Here is a 25,573-nt window from a genome sequence, read left to right on the forward strand (position 1 = left end):
AGCTGGGTCAAATGGTGGCTCCATTCCCAGCTTTCCAAGAAATCTCCATACTGCTTTCCAAATTGGCTGCACCAATTTGCAGTCCCACCAGCAATGTACAAGTGTACCCTTTTCCCCACATCCTCGCCAGCACTTGTTGTTGTTTGACTTCATAATGGCTGCCAATCTAACTGGAGTGAGATGGTATCTTAGGGTGGTTTTGATTTGCATTTCTCTGACTGCTAGAGATGGTGAGCATTTTTTCATGTACTTGTTGATTGACTGTATGTCCTCCTCTGAGAAGTGTCTGTTCAGGTCCTTGGCCCATTTGTTGATTGGGTTGTTTGTTCTCTTATTGTCTAATTTTTTGAGCTCTTTGTATACTCTGGATATTAGGGCTCTATCTGAAGTGTGAGGAGTAAAGATTTGTTCCCAGGTTGTAGGCTCTCTATTTACCTCTCTTATTGTATCTTTTGCTGAGAAAAAACTTTTTAGTTTGAGTAAGTCCCATTTGTTGATTCTAGTTATTAACTTTTGTGCTATGGGTGTCCTATTGAGGAATTTGGAGCCGGACCCCACAGTATGTAGATCGTAGCCAACTTTTTCTTCTATCAGACGGCGCGTCTCTGATTTGATATCAAGCTCCTTGATCCATTTTGAATTAACTTTTGTGCATGGCGAGAGAAAGGGATTCAGTTTCATTTTGTTGCATATGGATTTCCAGTTTTCCCAGCACCATTTGTTGAAGATGCTATCCTTCCTCCATTGCATGCTTTTAGACCCTTTATCAAATATAAGATAGTTGTAGTTTTGTGGATTGGTTTCTGTGTCCTCTATTCTGTACCATTGGTCCACCCGCCTGTTTTGGTACCAGTACCATGCTGTTTTTGTTACTATTGCTCTGTAGTATAGTTTGAAGTCTGGTATCGCTATACCGCCTGATTCACACTTCCTGCTTAGCATTGTTTTTGCTATTCTGGGTCTTTTATTTTTCCATATGAATTTCATGATTGCTTTCTCTATTTCTACAAGAAATGCCGTTGGGATTTTGATTGGCATTGCATTAAACCTATAGAGAACTTTTGGTAATATCGCCATTTTGATGATGTTAGTTCTGCCTATCCATGAACAGGGTATATTTTTCCATCTTCTAAGATCTTCTTCTATTTCTCTCTTTAGGGTTCTGTAGTTTTCATTGTATAAGTCTTTCACCTCTTTTGTTAGGTTGATTCCTAAGTATTTTATTTTTTTTGAAGATATTGTGAATGGAGTGGTTGTCCTCATTTCCATTTCAGAGGATTTGTCGCTGATATACAGGAATGCCTTTGATTTATGCGTGTTGATTTTATATCCTGCCACTTTGCTGAATTCATTTATTAGCTCTAATAGTTTCTTTGTAGACCCTTTTGGGTCTGCTAGGTATAGAATCATGTCATCTGCAAATAGTGATAATTTAAGTTCTTCTTTTCCTATTTTGATGCCTTTAATTTCTTTCGTCTGTCTAATTGCTCTGGCCAGTGTTTCGAGAACTATGTTGAACAGAAGTGGTGAGAGAGGGCATCCCTGTCTTGTTCCAGATTTTAGAGGGAATGCCTTCAATTTTTCTCCATTCAGAATGATGCTAGCCTGAGGCTTAGCATAGATTGCTTTTACAATATTGAGGTATGTTCCTGTTATCCCTAGTTTTTCTAGAGTTTTGAACATAAAGGGATGCTGTACTTTGTCGAATGCTTTTTCCGCATCTATCGAGATGATCATATGGTTCTTATTTTTAAGTCTATTGATGTGGTGAATAACATTTATTGATTTCCTTATATTGAACCAGCCTTGCATCCCATTGATGAATCCTACTTGATCATGGTGCACAATTTTTTTGATGTGCCTTTGTATCCGAGTGGCCAGAATTTTATTGAGGATTTTTGCATCCAAGTTCATTAGAGATATTGGTCTGTAGTTTTCTTTCTTTGAAGTGTCTTTGTCTGGTTTAGGTATCAGGGTGATGTTGGCCTCGTAGAATGAATTTGGAAGTTCTCCCTCTTTTTCTATTTCCCGAAGTAGCTTGAAAAGTATTGGTATTAGTTCCTCTTTAAAGGTTTTGTAAAACTCTGCTGTATACCCATCCGGTCCTGGGCTTTTCTTAGTTGGTAGTCTTTTGATGGTTTCTTCTATTTCCTCAATTGATATTGGTCTGTTTAGGTTGTCTATATCCTCCTGACTCAATCTGGGCAGATCATATGACTTAAGAAATTTATCTATGCCTTCACTATCTTCTAATTTATTGGAGTATAAGGATTCAAAATAATTTTTGATTATCTTCTGTATTTCTGAAGTGTCTGTTGTGATATTGCCTCTTTCATCCCGTATGTTAGTGATTTGAGTTCTCTCTCTTCTTCTCTTCGCTAGCATGGCTAAGGGTCTGTCGATTTTGTTTATTTTTTCAAAGAACCAACTTTTAGTTTTGTCAATTTTTTCAATTGTTTCTTTTGTTTCGATTTCATTGATTTCAGCTCTGATTTTAATTATTTCTTGCCTTCTACTTCTTTTGCTGTTGTTTTGCTCTTCTTTTTCTAGGATTTTGAGATGAAGTATGAGATCATTTATTTGTTGGTTTTTTCTTTTTTTAAGGAATGAACTCCAAGCAATGAATTTTCCTCTTAGAACTGCTTTCAATGTGTCCCATAGATTCCGATATGTTGTGTCTGTGTTTTCATTAATCTCTAAGAATTTTTTAATTTCCTCCTTGATGTCTTCTATAACCCATTGATCATTCAGTAACCCATTGTTCATTCTCCAAGTGATAAATTCTTTTTCCTTCCTTCTTTTATCGTTGATTTTCAGTTCCATTCCATTATGATCAGATAGGATGCATGGTATTATCTCTACTCCTTTGTATTGTCTAAGAGTTTCCCTGTGACATAATATATGATCTATTTTTGAGAAGGATCCATGTGCTGCTGAGAAAAAAGTGTAACTGTTTGATGTTGGGTGGTATATTCTATATATGTCAATTAAGTCTAGGTTATTAATTGTGTTATTGAGTTCTATAGTTTCCTTATTCAACTTTTGTTTGGAAGATCTGTCCAGTGGTGAGAGAGGTGTGTTGAAGTCTCCCATGATTATTGTATGGTGGTCTATTAGACTCTTGAACTTGAGAAGAGTTTGTTTGATGAACATAGCTGCACCATTGTTTGGGGCATATATATTTATGATTGTTATGTCTTGTTGGTGTATGGTTCCCTTGAGCAGTATGTAGTGTCCCTCTTTATCCCTTTTGATTAACTTTGGCTTAAAATGTATTTTATTTGATATGAGTATGGATACTCCTGCTTGTTTCCGAAGTCCATATGAGTGATATGATTTTTCCCAACCTTTCACCTTCAGCCTATGTATGTCTTTTCCTATCAAATGCGTCTCCTGTAGGCAGCATATTGTTGGGTCTTGTTTTGTGATCCATTCTACTAGCCTGTGTCTCTTGATTGGTGAGTTTAAGCCATTAACATTTAGGGTTATTATTGAGATATGGGTTGTTCTTCCAGCCATATTTGTTTATTTATGTTACTAAACATGGTTTGTTTTCCACTTTGATTATTTTCCCCCCTTTAGTGTCCTACCTCCCACTGTTGGTTTTCATTGTTATTTTCCATTTCCTCTTCCTGTAATGTTTTGCCAAGGATGTTTTGAAGAAATGGTTTTCTAGCTGCAAATTCTTTTAACTTTTGTTTATCGTGGAAGGTTTTAATTTCATCTTCCATCCTGAAGCTTAATTTTGCTGGATACACAATTCTTGGTTGGAACCCATTTTCTTTCAGTGTTTGAAATATGTTATTCCAGGATCTTCTAGCTTTCAGAGTCTGTGTTGAAAGATCAGCTGTTATCCTGATTGGCTTACCCCTAAATGTGATCTGCTTCCTTTCTCTTGTAGCTTTTAAAATTCTCTCCTTGTTCTGTATGTTGGGCATCTTCATTATAATGTGTCTAGGTGTGGGTCTCTTATGATTTTGCACATTCGGCGTCCTGTAGGCTTCTAGGATTTGGGGTTCTGTCTCATTCTTCAAGTCTGGGAAGTTTTCTCGAATTATTTCATTGAATAGATTGCTCATTCCTTTGGTTTGAAACTCTGTTCCTTCCTGTATCCCAATGACTCTTAAATTTGGTCTCTTGATGTTATCCCATATTTCTTGGATGTTCTGCTCATGGTTTCTTAACAGTCTTGCTGAGCTGTCTATGTTCTTTTCAAGTTGAAATACTTTATCTTCATTGTCTGATGTTCTGTCTTCTAAGTGTTCTACTCTGCTGGTAGTATTCTCAATTGAGTTTTTAAGTTGGCTTATTGCTTCCTGCATTTCTAGGATTTCTGTTTGTTTGTTTTTTATAACCTCTATTTCCCTGTATAGTTGATCTTTTGCTTCTTGGATTTGTTTATGTAATTCATTGTTGAAGTGATCTTTCATTGTCTGATTTTGCTGTCTGATGTCTTCCTTGAGACTCCAGATCATCTGAAGCATGTATATCCTGAATTCTTTATCTGACATTCCCTCAGCTGCAGCTATTACCTCTTCTAAAGTTGAGTTGACCTGCAATGCTTGTGGTCCTTTCTTTCCTTGTCTCTTCATACTGTTCGCGTTCCTTTCTTCTTGGTGAAACTGTTGTGCTATTGAATTTTCCCCCTATATATTTATATTGGTCTTGTATAGTTGCAAAGTCTCCCTCGCAGGCACGGGCGGCGGCTCTGCCCCTCCGCCAATTGGGGCAATGTGCCTACCACGCCGGCAGGCCGCTGGGCCTGCTCTGCCAGTCGGTAGCAGGTCCGCCGTCCTTGCAGGCGCGGGCGGCGGCTCTGTCCCTCTGCGGGCCGCTAGGCTTGTTCTGTCGGTGGTCGCCGTTCTGCCTACTTTGCAGGCGCAGGCAGCGGCACTGCCCCACTGCAGGCCTCTGGGGCTGTACTGCCAGTGGGTCGCAGGTCCGCCTACTTTGCAGGCGTGGGGGGGGGGGCGGCTCTACCCTTCCTCAGGCCACTGGGCCTCTTCTGTCTCTCGGTTGCAGGTCTGACCTGTTCTGATGGTGGTCTCAGTTCCGATTACCTTGCAGGCGCGGGGGGGAGGGGGCGGCTCTGCCTCTCAGCAGGCCGCTGCTCCTCTTCTGCCGGTGGGTCGCAGGCCCGCCTACCTTGCAGGAGTGATTGGAAGCTCTGTCCCGCCGCGGGCCACTGGGCCTTTTCTGTCTGTGGTCACCCTTCCCCTACCTGGCAGGCGAGGGGGGTGGGGAGCGGCTCTGCCCCTCAGCAGGCCGCTGGGCCTGCTCTGTGTTTGGTCCCAGTTCCCTCTACTATGCCGGCGCAGGGGGAGGGGGCGGCTCAGCCTCTCAGCAGGCGGCTGCTCCTCTTCTGCCGGTAGGTCGCAGGCCCGCCTACCTTGCAGGAGTGATTGGAAGCTCTGTCCCGCCGCGGGCCACTGGGCCTTTTCTGTCTGTGGTCACCCTTCCCCTACCTGGCAGGCGAGGGGGGTGGGGGGCGGCTCTGCCCCTCAGCAGGCCGCTGGGTCTGCTCTGTGTTTGGTCCCAGTTCCCTCTACTATGCCGGCGCAGGGGGAGGGGGCGGCTCAGCCTCTCAGCAGGCGGCTGCTCCTCTTCTGCCAGTGGGTCGCAGGCCCGCCTACCTTGCAGGAGTGATTGGAAGCTCTGTCCCGCCGCGGGCCACTGGGCCTTTTCTGTCGGTGGTCACCCTTCCCCTACCTGGCAGGCGAGGGGGGTGGGGGGCGGCTCTGCCCCTCAGCAGGCCGCTGGGCCTGCTCTGTGATTGGTCCCAGTTCCGTCTACTATGTCAGCGCAGGGGGAGGGGGCGGCTCAGCCTCTCAGCAGGCGGCTGCTCCTCTTCTGCCAGTGGGTCGCAGGCCCGCCTACCTTGCAGGAGTGATTGGAAGCTCTGTCCCGCCCTGGGCCACTGGGCCTTTTCTGTCGGTGGTCACCTTTCCCCTACCTGGCAGGCGAGGGGGGTGGGGGGCGGCTCTGCCCCTCAGCAGGCCGCTGGGCCTGCTCTGTCTTTGGTCCCAGTTCCCTCTACTATGCCGGCGAAGGGGGAGGGGGCGGCTCAGCCTCTCAGCAGGCGACTGCTCCTCTTCTGCCGGTGGGTCGCAGGCCCGCCTACCTTGCAGGAGTGATTGGAAGCTCTGTCCCGCCCTGGACCACTGGGCCTTTTCTGTCGGTGGTCACCCTTCCCCTACCTGGCAGGCGAGGGGGGTGGGGGGCGGCTCTGCCCCTCAGCAGGCCGCTGGGCCTGCTCTGTGATTGGTCCCAGTTCCGTCTCAGCAAGAAATAATTAAAATCAGAGTTGAAATTAATGAAATCGAAACAAAAGAAACAATTGAGAAAGTTGATAAAACTAAAAGTTGGTTCTTTGAAAAAATAAATAAGATCAACAGACCCTTAGCCATGTTAACGAAGAGAAGAAGAGAGAGAACTCAAATTACTAGCATATGGGATGAAAAAGGCAATATCACAACGGACACTTCAGAAATACAGAAGATAATCAGAAATTATTTTGAATCCTTATACTCCAATAAAATAGAAGATAGTGAAGGCATCGATAAATTTCTTAAGTCATATGATCTGCCCAGATTGAGTCAGGAGGATATAGACAACCTAAACAGACCAATATCAATGGAGGTAATAGAAGAAACCATCAAAAGACTACGAACTAAGAAAAGCCCAGGACCGGATGGGTATACAGCAGAGTTTTACAAAACCTTTAAAGAGGAACTAATACCAATACTTTTCAAGCTATTTCAGGAAATAGAAAAAGAGGGAGAACTTCCAAATTCATTCTACGAGGCCAACATCACCCTGATTCCTAAACCAGACAAAGACACTTCAAAGAAAGAAAACTACAGACCAATTTCTCTAATGAACCTAGATGCAAAAATCTTCAATAAAATTCTGGCAAATAATATACAAAAACATATCAAAAAAATTGTGCACCATGATCAAGTAGGATTCATCCCTGGGATGCAAGGCTTGTTCAATATATGGAAATCAATAAATGTTATTTACCACATCAATAGACTTAAAAATAAGAACCATATGATCATCTCGATAGATGAAGAAAAAGCATTCGACAAAGTACAGCATCCATTTATGTTCAAAACTCTAGAAAAACTAGGGATAACAGGAACATACCTCAATATTGTAAAAGCAATCTATGCTAAGCCTCAGGCCAGCATCATTCTGAATGGAGAAAAATTGAAGGCATTCCCTCTAAAATCTGGAACAAGACAGGGATGCCCTCTCTCACCACTTCTGTTCAACGTAGTTCTCGAAACACTGGCCAGAGCAATTAGACAAATGAAAGAAATCAAAGGCATAAAAATAGGAAAAGAAGAACTTAAATTATCACTATTGCAGATAACATGATTATATACCTAGCAGACCCAAAAGGGTCTACAAAGAAACTATTAGAGCTAATAAATGAATTCAGCAAAGTGGCAGGATATAAAATCAACACGCATAAATCAAAGGCATTCCTGTATATCAGTGACAAATCCTCTGAAATGGAAATGAGGACAGCCACTCCATTCACAATATCCCCCCCAAAAATAAAATACTTGGGAATCAACCTAACAAAAGAGGTGAAAGACTTATACAATGAAAACTACAGAACCCTAAAGAGAGAAATAGAAGAAGATCTTAGAAGATGGAAAAATATACCCTGCTCATGGATAGGCAGAACTAACATCATCAAAATGGCGATATTACCAAAAGTTCTCTATAGGTTTAATGCAATGCCAATCAAAATCCCAACGGCATTTCTTGTAGAAATAGAGAAAGCAATCATGAAATTCATATGGAAAAATAAAAGACCCAGAATAGCAAAAACAACTCTAAGCAGGAAGTGTGAATCAGGCGGTATAGCGATACCACACCTCAAACTATACTACAGAGCAATAGTAACAAAAACAGCATGTTACTGGTACCAAAACAGGCAGGTGGACCAATGGTACAGAATAGAGGACACAGAAACCAATCCACAAAACTACAACTATCTTATATTTGATAAAGAGGCTAAAAGCATGAAATGGAGGAAGGATAGCATCTTCAACAAATGGTGCTGGGAAAACTAGAAATCCATATGCAACAAAATGAAACTGAATCCCTTTCTCTCGCCATGCACAAAAGTTAAATCAAAATGGATCAAGGAGCTTGATATCAAATCAGAGACACGCCGTCTGATAAAAGAAAAAGTTGGCTACGATCTACATATTGTGGGGTCGGGTTCCAAATTCCTCTATAGGACACCCATAGCACAAGAGTTAATAACTAGAATCAACAAATGGGACTTACTCAAACTAAAAAGTTTTTTCTCAGCAAAAGATACAATAAGAGAGGTAAATAGGGAGCCCACATCCTGGGAACAAATCTTTACTCCTCACACTTCAGATAGAGCCCTAATATCCAGAGTATACAAAGAACTCAAAAAATTAAACAATAAGAAAACAAATAACCCAATCAACAAATGGGCCAAGGACCTGAACAGACACTTCTCAGAGGAGGACATACAATCAATCAACAAGTACATGAAAAAATGCTCACCATCTCTAGCAGTCAGAGAAATGCAAATCAAAACCACCCTAAGATACCATCTCACTCCAGTAAGATTGGCAGCCTTTATGAAGTCAAACAACAACAAGTGCTGGCGAGGATGTGGGGAAAAGGGTACACTTCAGTCGAGATTTTTTTTTTTTTTTATTGCTGCTGTGATATCTTGTTTAGATATTTTGGTGGACCAAATTAAGAAATATATACAAGTGTAAAGACATCCATATATGTGTACTTCATAAACATATATTTTTACATGCATAAATAATAATGAATAAAGACATTTACATGTTCACATATATTAAAAAAAAACGAAAAGGGTACACTTGTACATTGCTGTTGGGACTGCAAATTGGTGCAGCCAATATGGAAAGCAGTATGGAGATTTCTTGGAAAGCTGGGAATGGAACCACCATTTGACCCAGCTATTCCCCTTCTCGGTCTATTCCCTAAAGACCTAAAAAGAGCATGCTACAGGGACACTGCTACATCGATGTTCATAGCAGCACAATTCACAATAGCAAAACTGTGGAACCAACCTAGATGCCCTTCAATAGATGAATGGATAAAAAAATGTGGCATTTATACACAATGGAGTATTACTCTGCATTAAAAAATGACAAAATCATAGAATTTGCAGGGAAATGGGTGGCATTAGACCAGATTATGCTAAGTGAAGCTAGCCAATCCCTAAAAATCAAATGCCAAATGTCTTCTTTGATATAAGGAGAGTAACTAAGAACAGAGTAGGGAGGAAGAGCATGAGAAGAAGATTAACATTAAACAGGGATGAGAGGTGGGAGGGAAAGGGAGAGAGAAGGGAAAATGCATGGAAATGGAAGGAGACCCTCAGGGTTATACAAAATAACATACAAGAGGAAGTGAGGGGAAAGGGAAAAATAATACAAGGGGGAGAAATGAATGACAGTAGAGGGGGTAGAGAGAGAAGAGGGGAGGGGAGGGAAGGGGAGGGGAGGGGAAGGGGGATAGTAGAGGATAGGAAAGGCAGTAGACTACAACAGACACTAGTATGGCAATATGTAAATCAATGGATGTGTAACTGATGTGAGTCTGCAATCTGTATACGGGGTAATAATGGGAGTTCATAACCCACTTGAATCAAAGTGTGAAATATGATATATCAAGAACTATGTAATGTTTTGAACAACCAACAATAAAAATTTTAAAAAAATCTTCATCCCTTAATGAGGTGAATTGTTCAACCCTGAAACAAATATTTTAATTTTGGCACCATGATGAGTTGGAGGAAGAATAGCTCTTGTATCTTAATGCAGATTTGTTATTAAATTTATATCATAATTTGCATAGCAATAAAAGGAAATTGAGAATTAGCAAAATGTACATTGTGATATGTAATTTTTCTTTTCAGATGACTGCTTTGGTATAAAAATTGAATTACTAATTCAAAATTGATGAGAAATTTTTATCAATCTGGATATTTAGGAATTGAGTTGAAATTTTCTATGCATATGAGACATGTATACAAAATCTATTATAAACGATTGTACAGTTATTTGTGTGTGTGTCTGTTTTTCTGTTAACATATTCACTGAAGCATTCTTCACAGAAAGAACATTAGAAGACCATGAGCTGGTGATTGAAGTGCTGTCTAATTGGGGAATGGAAGAAGAAAATAAGCTGTACTTTAGAAAAAAAATTATGCCAAATATGAATTCTCTAAAAACCCAATGGTAAGTGAAATCTCCATTAACAGTCAATGAAAATTAAATGAGTCAGTTAAATTTTACATGAAGAATATGGTCACTATCAATAAAATATAGTTCCATTTAGTGATTCTGGCCCTTTAAAATTATACTCACATTTCTTATTCTAACAATGATTAGTCACCATGATACAAGAAGTTCAGACACATATAAAACATTTCTTTAGCCTTACTTGCAGAATCTCAATTGAGATGCATTTAGTCATTTAACTTAAAAATATAGGTAAACCTACTTTGGAGGCATTATTGCTTTTTTTTTTTTTTCTTGCCTTAGAGGAAAACTAGACAAAGCAACTGTACATTTGACTTTGAGATAAATTATTATAGATCCTCAAATCTATTCCAAAATGTAGTTTAAGTTTTTTTTCACAATATTTTGGAAACTTAAGTAAGAAACTCTCTAAAACAAAAATAGATTGGTAATCATTGGGAATGTGTAGCTTAGCCAGAAATTTAAGATTGACATGAATCTTGATGCTTCAAATTATTTTGTTTTTAGTGACATAATTTTTGAGCTAAATAGAAATGAGATAAAGGGTAGCATATTATATAGCAAATACTACTTTCATTATAATTCTCTTTAAAAGAAAATAAATGTATGTCACATTCTAATGAAGACTAGGGATATAGAGAAGTCAGAATAGCCTCTGGGCTCATTAGTTTAAATTGTTTTTGTCTCTGCAGCAGTAGCATATTTTTACACGAAGTTTTGGATAATTGGATTGAAATGATCCTTTATGAAAAATATATGATACAAACCATAATAAATATTTTCAAACCCTGAAAGACCTCTTACATTCTCTTTTATTTTAACCTATTAATAGAAACATAATGGGATGATCTTTGACAAAGAAAATAAGAGTTCTAACAAAAATTAAATAGATTTGAAGGGAAAGCATTTTCTTGTTGCAAATCTTTATTAAAAGCTAAAATTTAAAAGTTGTATTTAAAGAAATATGGTTTGGTGCTCATTTCTGTTTTTTATTATTATTATTATTATTATTATTATTATTATTATTATCATTATTGTTCTTTGTAATTTAAATAAGACGAGACATTCACTTTGTATAGTTGGAGCCAATGGTTCAACTGGGTGATCTGACAATATCTGGATACAGTTTTGGTTGTAGGACTAGGAGTGGGGTGGGGATCAGCAGGAGCAGTGCCAAAGTGGGCAAAGTTCGAATTCTGCTGAACATCCTCTAAGGCTCAGGACAGCCCCACAACACAGGATTATTAGACAAAATGTTAGTAGATCTGCTGTTGAAAAACCCTGTCATAGAGGAAATATAGTAGAATATATTTTTCCTAACTTGTATGATCATAAAATTTACCTAAGGGAGTCCCAGTACTTATTAAAAACACAGACTCCAAGACCTGGCCAGACCTACAGAATCAGAAACTCCAGGAATAAGGTCTGGGAATTTCTATTTTAAACAACTGCCATGGGTGAATTTTATTATTAAACAAGTTTGGAAAAACAGTAGGTGGAAAGAATTGGACTTCTAGTTTCCACACCGAGTCCTGGTTTCTCTATGTTCTTGACTGTGAACCTGGGTACAGCCTTTGCCCTTGACTTCTGTGAGCCTTGATTTTGTAAAATGGGTCAGTAGTCTTTTTGTACCTGGTAGAGTAGTTGGAGGATTTGGGGAAGAGATGTGGGAACAAGCTCATTGTCAACTTGAGGGCAGTGTCCTATGACTCCAGGTCAGAGCATCTCTCTGCATCATTGTCATCTGGGCCCAACTCTACCTCGGAAGATGCCTGAGGGTACAGTCCAAGGACCAGCATTTTCAGAAGCACTTAATGTGGATTTTAGATACATTGGCTTAAGGATCTTCTGCTTTAGATTTCTATACTGGTCATAATTCAAACTTTTCTAGCATAGGTTTAGCGATAATTTATCCTTTATTTTTTGTCAGTATTTTTTTCCAGAGCATATGGTGTCTTTTGCAACTGAAACCACTGGTGAAATATCCCCAACACAAATTTTACAGGTAAATTTATATTTCCATTAAAATACGTAAGAAATCACATAACAATGGGAAAATTTTAGGCATGCTCATATTTTGACATGTTGACTTGAATGTTTAATTTTTTTTTTTTGGGTGGGGGGCAAAAAGTTAACCAACCAACCAAACAAACAAACAAAGAACCAACCAAACATAAAGCTGGGTAAAGAATGCCCTAAATCAATTCATCCCCCTAAAAATATTTTTCTTCCCAGTTCTGGCCAGTTGTCAAAGGATTTTAAACATTCAAAAATGTGCACTATGAAAGGAAACTTTAGAGTTTTGCTTTGTGATGTGTGTATAGGTTATGTTATTCTTTTAAAAAATCAAAATTCTCAGTAAATTGAAGACATTTTATCAATAGATACATAGTATTAGCATTCATAATAAACACCTTCAATTCTATTTGTGATAAAATACTTAGCAATTAAATTAATGGAGGGATATACAGATATATTTGTTTCATATACCAACATCTCTAATAGCTGTGACAGAAATACTGGCATAGAATTGTAAGATATTCTTAGCTGAATCATGAATGCTGGTTATCTAATTAAAAATCTCCTTACTTTTGTGTCTGTTAGATTCATTTCTTCCAAACTAGCAGTTATTTTGGGGGGGCATTTTCCTAAGATATTGTCATTACAATAAATGAACAGTTTATTTTAATTTTGATAGATTAGTAGATTTGGTATCAGAAGCTCTGCAGTTGTTTTTCACAGGTTAATGTTGAGCTATGTCTTCATGAGGATTGAAGCTAAGCTCTAGGCATTCCTGAACTCACTCAGTATTCTCTGGTATTTCATAAAGATAACTTTTAATATTTCCAATACAATATGATTTTAATATATGAATCAGGCATATCTACCATAGATTTGTTTCCTGTGGGCTTTTCAATATGGGCATGCTTTATTTTCATACTTCAGAATATTTTAGAAATATGATTAATCCCCAGATGTTTTTCTGAAGGCTGCTTCTATGCCGCTGGGTTTCACAGCCACCACCACCCCCCCCCCCGCCATCTGAATGTTAGGGTAAATGACAACTTCAGGACTCCCAACTCTCAGCTCCCTGTAGGCTTCACCATTGTATTGTGACTCAGTGGTTGGTGGAGGTTTTCTTCTATCTCCTTTCCCAAACCCTCCTCTAACATAATTATATTGCTTTAATGCTAAATTATAAAAACAAGAAAAATTGTAGACTTTGGAATTAGATAGTCCTGCATGTGCCCCTGACCTCTTCTCTCCACTGAGGCAATGTTTCCACTTTTTAAAATGTTTCTTCTTTTTCTAGTTTGACTTCCATGACTCTCTTTTTAAAATTTAATTGGTTTGGTTTAATAACTTGGAAAGCACTCAAAATAAAAAAACCTACTTACCTGTTTTACATGTCAATTAATTAATATCTGTCGCTCATTAAATTTAAAAAACTTTAGTAAATTACTTTAAAAAATGTAGGTATGTACTATTGGCATTTCCATGAATAGTCTTTAAAAATAAAGTACATTGTTGTAGTTAATAATTTCTCTTACTTTCAGTTCTTCCATTTGTTTATTCATAGGGATTTCTATTTTCTTCTTTTAATGAGACACTAATGCACTTCCAGTGTCTTATTAAGGACACTGAGCATGGCCATGCACACAGAGTGACTCCCTTCCATTCTCCTTTCGCTGACAATGTGTGTCCCCATCTCAGTTAATTACAACTGTATAACATAGTCTTCCAAACCTTAATGGTTTAAAGGACCCACCTGCATTTTGGCAACCATTTTGAGGAGCAGGGATTTAAGAAGAGTTTGCTTCATCTCTGAAGCACTTTGACTCAGTGGTTAGAGAAAATTCAAGGTCCCCTTCTAAGTTGTCCCTTTTACCACACATGCTGTGACACTCAACTGCTGTCCTCTCTTTCTCCTTCTGTGTGGCGTTTCGTCCTCCAGAGCTTTTCCAGTTTCACTGGGCTTCTCACCCATGGGGGTGTCCAGATAATCACATTTCCTGTGTGGCATCTGACTTGCAGAAGTCAAGTTGGTTTGAAAGCCATCAGGCTAGGACATATCTAGAACTGGCAAAGGATTACTTCTACAATTTTATTTTGGTCCAAGCAGTGATAGGCTTACACTGATTCAGGGTGGATGGAGAAACAAACTCTGCCTTTTCATGGTTTAAAGCCAAGATGCAATTGCAGAAGGACATGTGGGATGGGAAATATGGTTGCAGTCCTCTTTGGAGAAAACCCAGCCTGTCATAATGCCCCATGACAGAACTATGGAAGATAAGAGGTTGTATATTCTCATCAGCAAAGTGAAGTTGGCTCAACTTCTTGTCTTTAATAATTGAAGTCAGGATTGTGGTCTTCTATGTTATAACACAAGGAAATCAATAGGTAAACCTGTCAACTCTCACACACACACAAAAAAAAAAACATGGGAAAGGATGAGAAGTATAGGACTTCACCCTATAAATGATGTCCAGCTTTACAAATAGACAATCAACTAGTTTATAATTTTGATGTTTGATATTGATATTGTTTAGTTTTTCATACTTACATTTGATTGGTAAAAGGCTACAAAATCATTGTTTCCATAATATTAGGGGAGAGTCTAATTTTTCTTTCAGATGTTTCTAAGTTCAAGCACATATCCTGAAATCCATGGCTTCTTACATGCGGAAAAACAGGGAAAGAAGTCCTGGAAAAAATTTACATCCTTCTAAGAAGATCTGGTTTATATTTTTCTACTAAAGGAACAAACATCAAAGGTAAATTAAGTATCTGTGATATGTTATGTAAGATTATTAGCTGTAAATTAAAACAGACTTTTTACTTTGTTATATTTATGATTTTATTACCTGATATCAGGAGGTGGTGACATTTTTTGTATTCTAAAGATTTATCATGATATGTTTAAAAATTGTTCAGTTTTATTTCAAAGTAGTTTCTATATATCTTTGAGGATATCTGGATGCTCTTATTTCTGTACCACATATGTTGTTCATTTTTACCCACCCCGAGTTTACTCCTTTCTCTTTATCCAAGGCTGAAGGTTTTGAGGTCCAACATAGATTATACCTTTAATTTTCTCCCTGCACCTCCACCTTTTTTTCTTTCTTTTTGGTACTAAAGATTGGGTGTTAATAGGAGTTGCTAATATTGCTGAATATTTTCTCTCTTATTCTGTGTGTGTGTGTGTGCACATGCCCACACACACACTGCTACTAAAATTTAGTGCATATGGTATCAGTGAGATCTTGTTAAAATGCAGATATTGATTCACTAGGTCTGGGGTGGGGCCTGATAATTTGCATTTTCAAAAAAATCCTAGAGGATAAAGATTTTCCTGGTCTGAGACCATACTGCTAATGGCAAAGTTTTAGAGAACAGATGCATTTTGTCCAATTTTGATTGCACATTGAACCTCAGAATTAAGTACTTCTCCAAGTTATTAACCTATCACAGAATAATATGACCCAGTAATTTCCCATGGCCAGCTTTAACTCTCAGAGATTTCTCAGAGAAGAAATAGCTGTTCATGTTTCCACTTTGCCTTGAAAATCAGACACAGTCCACTGCCAGATAATTTCCCTGAGCTCAGCCATACGAGCTTCCTTCTTGTAAAGCAAGATAGTCACACAACCCTTCTGGTTGTTTCCTGTGGTGTATTACATAGTACACAACTATGAGGCATGGCTGTAGTCTAATGAAGCAGGACACATTGTCCCCTTTACCTTTTTCCTAACTGCTACAGAAGCTCAAACCAAACTTCTTCCCTTTATGGAGATACCATAATTTGAAACCTGGATTAGGAAAACGTGTTCAAAAGTCATTGTTTCCTATATTCTCTCTCTGAATTCTGGAAATGATGAATAAAGAGAATAGAGAGTTTAAAATAGAATGTGTGTGTGTATGCCCACACATATGCGTGTGTTACATTATAAAGAAATTGTCGCTTGTCAATTTTAATAAAACTGTATCAAGTTCCTGATTATTTAAGGGTGTAGTAACATAGGTTTTTTTTTTTTAATTTCTTTTCTTTTTGTCATATTATATTGAAATTGTATTTAGGTAATGTTTGCCCAAGGAATACATTATTTAACATTATAAACATACAAAAAGAAATATTGCAAAACATGTACCCATTTCAACACTCGTATGTATTTTTTAAGGAACCATGGCATTTGCAGTTTTTCAGTGAATTTGGAATTAGTGATATTTATGTGTCACTGGTGGGCAAAAAAAAAAAAGAAAAAAAAAACAAGGAGCACAAACTAACTATGGATTCTGCTTTAAGGTACAGGCTTAATATTTTGATAGATCAATAAAGCAAGCCTCAGCCTTTTAGGTAAGCTTGAGTTTCTTTTAATTTCTTTTAATAAAGAGACAGCTTTCTCTTACATATAGGATAATTTTAGTGGCTTTTATTTCAATAGGTGTTACCTTCAAGATGTGCATTAACGATAAACAATGTGCTGTGGCCCTTCTAGCCTAACAAAGCAGGAGGGCCCCGAGACCTGAAAATGCTCTGTGCAGAAGAAGAGCAGAGTAGGATGTGCTGGGTGACCACGATTAGATTGCTTAAGGTAATCTCACTGGAGGCATGAATTTCTATTAAATGCTGTGAGTATCATAAAAGTTTGAAAATATCTGTAGTTGAAAATGCAAAGAAGAGTGAATCCTAATATGAATCTTTGTGGCTACACGAGAAAGAAGAAAAATAGCCACCACCAAATGCATGTATTTTTTAATCTAAAAGATAAACATTTGTGGAGTAAAGTGGAATGGGCTAATATTTTATCTTTTGTTTATGAAGTAATATTCCATTTCTAGAAATTCTCTGATTTTTATTTTTTATTTTTCCAAGAGTATTATATCCATAGCCAGTATAACTGAATGGATGTCTCTCATTATACAACTTAGTCTACGTTTATACAACATTGCTTACAATTCAGTGTGAAGTGTGTTTAAAATGTGTCTGCCTGGATATGTTTCATGAGATTGTTTTATGTTCCATTTAGGTGTTTTATAAATTACATTCTAGCTTAATAATTACAACTTACTTCTAGTAGAACATCAAAAAATTGTATGATTTTCCTATGAGCATATTTTTAAATCATCCACTTGGGTGTTAAATGGAAATTACAACTTCCATAAGCATAATTTGTTGATGAGCATTTGGAAATGAGTAAGAACCTTCTAAAGGCAGATACATGTAGAAAAGAGATATAGAACTGATTTCTTTCAGAATGTATTGAAAGCACATGTTTATTTAATTTATTTTGAAACTTACATGCCAGTAAATTTACACAACTTTACAGTTATAAAAGTAATCACTCATTTCCTTATAAAGACACTACTTTGATAATCACAATTGGGTAAAAATCATGATTTTTTTTGTTTGTTTTTGAAAAAGTAAAATACAAAGATTATGTCTGTATACTTTATTTAGTATCATTTACTGCCAAAGTTGACAAAATATACAAATTACTATTTTTCTTAATCCTTTGTTTAAATTAGAAGTTTCAGCATTTACCCAGATATTTTTTATAATTTATGCCTGATCACTAATATAATTTATTAACTTATAGATTTCATATTCTATGCATAACATATATGATTCACTTATTATCACATAAAGATTTAGATTATTAACAGTGAGTGTGTCCTAAAACTAGCTTTTTGATATATTTAGAAGTTAACATCAGAGAAATGGAGTCTTGTAGAATCCCTGGGTTCTGCCCTTTCATTAGGCTGAAGAGTGTACACTTCACTTCATAATCGAGTTCTCAGCTTATGTATTTACTAGGTCCACTTTGGACCTAGAAGTTTTTCTGCTGCCATTTCCATATTCGCCACTTGGTAGCTCTTCAAAACATTACTAGCATCCTGTGTAAGAGAGAGATCAGGGTAAAGAAGGATAGAACAATCATAATCAGATAAGTGATCAGACTAGCTTTGGAGGGAATTTTTATTTTTTATTTTTAAAAATTTTAAGTTGAGGTAAAATTCTGATATTAAAAATTAATCAAACTATTTTTAATGTGAACATTTCATTGACATTTAGTGCATTCAAAGTGTGCAACCATCACTTCTATCTAATTCCAAAACATTTTCATCACCACAAAATGTACCCATTAAGCAGTATCTCAGAGAATCTCAGGTTCCATTGATTTTACAAGGATACACTTTGTGATATTACAAAAAAATAAAAAAAAATAATGACAATATAATTATGACAGGTGACTTTCACATCACTTTTGCCATTTGTTTTACTTTTATTTAAATAGTTATTATAGACTTATTTAGACTTAGCTAGAAATTTGCCATATTTCACTTTTGCATGCACAGACTTACTTATATATACATGTACATATGTCTAAATATGTAGACATTGCTATATGTGTATGTGTATATGTATATATGAAATGATAAATGAAATAAATTAGTCAAGATATCTGTAAAACTTCTTCCTGTTCCAAGTCTGGCTTTCCTGAATCATTTTCATCTCAGAGTCATGGATACCATTTACTTTCCACATAACGTCTGGCTTTGTGCCATCTTTGAAGAGACAAATATTGTATTTTGAAATGCAAGTGCAAGAATCAATGAAATATGCCAAAAATTTCCTTTAATTCTTCCATCTTGGCGATGTTTAGTTTCTGGAAGATTGTTCACTTCCTGCTTTTTCCCCTCATCTGATTATTCTCAAAGACCCTTTCAAGTCTGGTATAGTAAATTACCCCCAATTTAGAGACTTAAAATAACACAAACTTATTATCCTATATTCTTTTTTTTTTCTTTTTGACAGTATTGGGGAATGAACTTGGCAATCTACCACTAAGCTATACCCCCACATTTTTATATTTTATTTTGGTCAAGTGTTTTGCTAAGTTGCTCAGGCTGGCCTCAAACTTGTGATCCTCCTGTCTCAGCCTTCCTAGTTACTGGGATTGTAGGCATGTGACACTCCTCCCAGCTATCCTGTACTCTTTTAGTTCAAGTCCAGAATGGGTCACAGTCAAGGCTTGGCAGGGCTGCTTGCCCTTTGGAGTCTTCAGGGGAGAAACCACTTCCCTTGTTTTTTCCAGCCTTGTGAGGCCACACATATACCTTGGCTGGTGGCTATTCCTCCACTTTCAAAGACAGTAGTATCACACCAAGTCCTTCTCTTGCTACCAACTCTCTAGCTCTGTCCCTTCTGCCTTTCCCTTCCACTTATAAGTTCCTGGTGATTGCATTGGGTGCACGTGGAGAAGCCAGGATAATCCTCATCCCACATTCAGCTGGCTAGCAACCTCAGTTTCCTTTTGCCATGTAGCCTAACATATTCACAGGTTCCAGGGATTAGGATGTGGACATCTTTCTGGGATGGTTATTCTACCTATCATATCAGTGTTCCTTGTTTATTTCAATGACAAAACTTTTCCAGATGATGCCAGAAAAGGAGGCGAACATCCAGGAGTACCTTTAACCTGTAGCCAATGAGAAACCAGTCTGTCTTACATTTGAATATTAACAGATCCGGCCTCTCTTTGGAGAAATTCTAGTTACATATAGAATTGTAGAACATCAAAGACTTAGAAAAGTGGATTGCTCACATAGAATGTCCCAGTTACATATTCTCTCTTTCTCTCCCTTCAGTTAGAACTCAGACGGCTTCTCTGTTGTGGTATTTCATTGAGAAATGTTAAAGTTGGCCCATGACTACCCTTGACAAGAGTTAAATGCCTACTAAAGGTCTTCAATGGCACCTAGGTACCTACCTAACACTGCAGGTGTCAGGAACAATACATCTAGGAAGATAACCATCTTATTAGTAGGTAGCAGGTTTTTCAATGAAGAAGGTGGCCAATCCTCATGTTCCTTGTTAAAGTGTTGGTTTGAGGTTATTATCTATACTTCATAATGAACTTGACTAGGAATTAAGCTCTTCTGTCTTCTTTTTAAAGTTATTGTAGGGTTAGAGTTGATTTAAAGTGAATTTCGTTAGGTCCCATTAATGTCCTTCAAACCTTGAATTAAATAATTTTTTAAAGTTGGGAAATAATTGGATAAAGAAGTCAGCACACAGAATTTTAAATGAGTGTGGGTTTGTATTCATGTTAGAAGCAAAATCTTGAAATAATGATTCTCTTGATCCCCTCCCCCCATTTTTTTTTGTTTATTTGCCTAATTACCAAATATATCCACTTTGCTAGAATTGGTTTTATGGAACTAGTAGAGAAATAGCACTGTTGAACTATTTATATAAAATTTATCGTATGGGTAAGATTTGATTTCATGGTGTCATTCAATATTTTCTATACAGTACTCTTTGTGTGTGTGTGTGTGTGCGCGCGCTCATGCATGTCTGTGAGTGTGTGTGTCTGTGCACCTGTGTGGGTACATGAAGGAATCCCATTTAAGGTGGACACTCAAGTACTGGGCAGAGTAGGTGTTGCTCAGAAGTTGTGTAGACAGATATGTGGGTCACAGACCCATACCTGGTGCCAGAGGGGATGCAGGTCAATAGAGGCTGGCCCAGGTGGGCCAAAGGGAGGTGCCAGAAGAGTGGCATGGGCAGGCAAACCCACCGGGAAACCTTGAGCTAAGTGGTGGTGCTTAGGCTAGAGCTTGACCCCGGAAGCAGTGTTGTGGCCTGATTGGGGTTTTGAAGAACCTAAGGGCTGGCACCTTTAGGGGGGGCCTTTTAGACCTGCCACTGAATTGCCATCTTACCTATCATTTGGACTCTGGCAGCCCCTGGAGGCAGGCATGGAGATGGTCATTCTCCTCCAGGTGATAAGGATGGTTCATCAGGGCCAACATGGAATCAACAGCAGCACATTCTTCTTCAAAGTCATCCTCCACACCTTCCATATACACTTCCACTATCAGGCCCATTTGAGACCCAGCACCTGCTGGCTCAGGTGCTTCTGGGGCCTTGAGGAGATAGAACACAATGACCACCCTGCCAAATGCCAACATTACAAAGCTGGAAGCAGTAGATGGAACAGGGCTGCTGAGACCTAACATGAAGTTCATTATATCTTCATGAAATGGAAAGAATTGTGGAGTGTAGCCAAAATGTAAATAAATATGTATAAATATACATAATTTAAAATCATAAAAAATTCAAAGCTGCCAATATAATTGCTCCCCCCCCCCTCAACAAAATAGCTTAAATCTAAAGGAGTAGTTTCCAGATTCAGATGAGGATTCCTTCAGGACAAGTTTGCTCATGGCAGTTAGCAGTCTTAATTTTTCTCAAACTAATAATCCCGTTAGAATCCAGACCTCCTACTTTCCCATTATGGCCAGATGGCTCAGTCTGTCAGATGCTGCCTCCTAAAAGTGAAGACCCCACATTTCTAATCTTCTACATTGTATTTTGAAACTCTGAAATCAGCTGGACTCCTCAGTATTTTGGTTTTCTGAATGTTAAGCCCAAAAGTATTATGAGAATAATTATTCTTGGTTATAAGAATATTTAACCAAGAATGATATAGAGCCAAGAATTTTCCAGATAGGCCCCAATTTATAGTTTTACCAAAGAGACAAATTAATTCATCAATCATCAGAATGAGAGTGAATTTTACAGTGTTGCTTAGGACATATGTGAGGTTTTTTAAATCTTTGGAATGTACAGCATGACACCTTTCCCAAGTGAGCTTTCTTTTCACGAGACAAGGTACCAATCCAAAGGATTTTGCTGCAAATTATGTAAGTATGTAAGTAGAAACGTAAGTCTCAGTATAAAGTAATACCAGTATAAAGTAATACTAGTGAGCAAGACCTTAATTTGGGAGCCTCAGTAAAACAAACAAATTAAAAAACATATCTTTTTTAAATGTATTGTTGAAGGGCATTAAAAGATTTTCTGTCAAATTTTGGTTGCTTTACTTGTCTGTTTGAAGGAAAATCATAAAATTATTTTTTTATACTGATAACATATGATTAATGAAATAATATTTTAATTGAATTACCAGTGTAGTAAAGTAAAAGTTGTAACATTGTGTTTTTGTTTGTTTATTTTACAGTATGGCATGAAGCTGTACCAGAATTTCATGCCTCCATATCAAGGCAGAAGTGGCTGCAGTTCTCAGAGTATATCACCCATAGTAAGGATCGATTTTTTGAACCTATATTTTATTTTATATTTATATTATGTTAATTTGGTATTACATTACAAATATATACTACAATATATTTACCATTTCCTTTTGGTCAAGTAAAGTTATACTTTGTATGTATGATGTTATATTGAACTTTTTATACTTGGATAGCATATGTGTATGGTCTGTGATAAAAATCATAGGACATATATGAAATATTCAATTATAATACATAATGTTATATGTTCGTAAAATATTTTAAATATTTGAAGGAATGTATATTCTATGTCATTACATCATTTGAGGATTAGATTCTTAATAAGATAATTTGTAGAACATTTTCCTTGGCATTGTGTGTTTTTTAATTAATTTTCTTTGATTGTGGGTTTGCTTATTTATTTTAATACTGATTCTGAGGTTGTTGTAGCCTATTATAGAGATGCCAATGATTTCAAATTTTAAAAACTGTAATATACGCATGTGTATGTTTTTACTTTCTGGCTTTCTAACAGTAATTTTTTTAAGTTCCAGGTCCTTAAAAAGCAGACTGCTTTCCAGGAAATGCAAAAACTAAAAGTCAAAATATAGGTTATGCATTACATGAACTATGCAGTGCTTCTCAGAATTTTACCAAATGTAACTTGGATATTTATTTGCAGACACACACAGGAACATCTTTTACCTTCTTTAGCACTTAATTTTAATTTCCTGTGCTTTATCACAGAAATTTATTTCTGAACTTAAAGTTTATTTTCTGCAATTCTTGCTGCACTCCTTAATATTGAGTATACTAGAAATCCAGATGTATGTGCCTGTGTTACAGATAAGTTAATGCAGATTTCTGAAAACTGTGTTTCCACTTAGGCTAATAATGTGTTCTTCCTGACTGTGACCAAGGAAGGTACATTTACCCACATGTAATGAGCCAGGTGAAATGCTCAGTTCCAGGAATGTGGCATGAAATTATGTTGATTATGAAGCACAATAGATGATATAGAAAAAGAGCCCCTATTTTGTAGTTATGTTGCTTTAAATTATGGAAGAATAACTTTTCATCTTTGTATCATATTACTTTTAAGCCCTAAAATAAGAAACTAAGGAATGTAATGATTTTTATAATAGAAATCACTTTAAGGTGAATATTTTCTAGTTTGTCAGCTTACTCTTATCTTTCAGTCCATCTGTATATTAAAAATAATGAATTTTATTATCTTAATCCTTTCCTAAATCCCTCCAAATTTTCTTTTAGAATCTAGAGTTATTAGCATGGATGTATTAATAGCAGCCAAACCTTTGGAAGCAATTATTATTTAGTGTCCTTTTAATCATAGGAAAAAAATTGTTATAAATAAAGTCCTTTCCATTTTCATTACTTTTGTTAGAATACAAGTGTGATATTATTCTTACTTTTTCCCACTGAAAGTCATTCTGTTGTTGATCACGGCATATCTGAGTTTGTTTAGCCCGTCTTTGCTTATTCAACCCCATCTGTAAAAAGAACTGCTCCTTGAGTGAATCTGACTGGAATCAGGTGTGATAGGGGCAAGAGGTCCCAATGCCTTGTAGTAAGGGCTTGTTTTACACAGGAGTTGTGATCATAGAAGGTAGCACCTGAGAACTGTATCTATGCTATTTTTAATGTCTGTGAAGGAGACCTAGATGTTTGGGGAGGTATTTGTGTTTACTTTTGTGTGTATGGAGAGACCCACTTTTCTAGATGATTACAGAGGGATCAGTGACCTGAATAGTGCTGGTGCCCCTCACCTGTCTCTGCTGCTTTCTACTCAGGAACTGTTTTCAGTGAGTTACATAGAAAAGTTAGAATAATTTAGTTACCTTTCTCAAGTAACAGTATTCTCTTTTAAACTTGTCCATGTTTTGAGAAGAGAAACAAAACAACAGTTCTCATACCAAAGGGAGCACCTACCCATAATACCATGTGACAGCCACTCATATCAACTTTTGAAATGAGAATCATCAGCAGATATTTTAGGAAACCAGATAGATTTGGTTCATTTTAGGGTAAAGGAGGAATTCATTTAAAGGAGTGTCTCTTAATATGTTCCTGGCTGGAGTGAGGAGATCGGGAGAAAATATCTGCTCAGTTCTTTTTAGTCTTTACTTTTGACCCTGGGCTAGACTTGCTAAGCTGAAGTTTCTTTCCTTTACCTCCCACTATGTGGTACTTGAAATAACCCTAGATGGGACATATTGGTTGCTATTTTTACCATAAGGTGTGTGATCTTAGTTGGATCTCTGGTGTCCTGCAGTGTAAAGGAAGGGGGTAGTTGCATAATCTCCTGACTCATCTGGGGTGTCCACTGTATGAAGCAGATGAGAGAATGGTGTCTGGAGGAATTCTTTGCCCTCTTGTTCAGTCATTCTGAGCTGCAGGTTTATCAAGATCCTTCAAATAGAGTGACAGAGAAAGCATGGCTAGTTGCCATGCAGTTATATTGTGTAAAAACCATTTTACATGTAAACCTCACTAAAAGTGGATACAAGCAGTCTCAGAGTCTGGCCTGGGTAATCCAGGATACACGCAGGCTTCCCTTCTTAGAGAGAAAGGCTATGCAATTAAAATCATGGCTCATTTTGCTACGGCCTACCCTGTTCATCCCCTAAGAAGAGATAGAAAAAGGAACAAATATTTGAGAAATACAGCCAATTCTGAATTTTACCAGCATTGCTTTCCTATGTGAAAGAAATTGAGCTGAAAATGACCTTTTGGGTTTGTCAGACTTTGCTTTACTTCCATTTCTTTGTCCACCAAAGGTAAACTATTATTTTTTCATCCACCACCTGCCATTCAATAGACAACATTTACTACACTCCTATTTCCTCTTAGTGTAGTTATTGTAGCAAATGGAAAATTTCTTTAATTGTCTTGTATTCTCTGTTTGCCAAATAATTATGGAACATGGGATCTTATTGTACATCTGGTCCCCTGTATTGGGTAGGGAGAGAACAACAGCTTGTTTATTTGTTTTTCCTCACAGTATTTTTATGTTATCAGGAACTTCTCATTATAGAACCCATCTTGGCATGTGAAGTTAAAGATGTTATAAGAATAAATCTATCATTAGGATCCAGGTTTGTTACTCTGATTTGGACAGGCAGACACTTTCCATTAATGTTGGGAAAGCAAAAGTATATCCAACTGGTTTA

The 25,573-nt window shown here is 37.3% G+C and overlaps 1 pseudogene; it reads left to right on the forward strand.

Annotated features, from left to right (window-relative positions):
* The window catches only part of LOC139707874 (growth factor receptor-bound protein 14-like), a 57,118-nt pseudogene that overhangs the window by 26,891 nt on the left and 4,654 nt on the right, over positions 1–25,573 (forward strand).

Source organism: Marmota flaviventris, chromosome 12, assembly GCF_047511675.1.
Source record: "Marmota flaviventris isolate mMarFla1 chromosome 12, mMarFla1.hap1, whole genome shotgun sequence".
NCBI classification, from domain to species: Eukaryota; Metazoa; Chordata; class Mammalia; order Rodentia; family Sciuridae; genus Marmota; species Marmota flaviventris.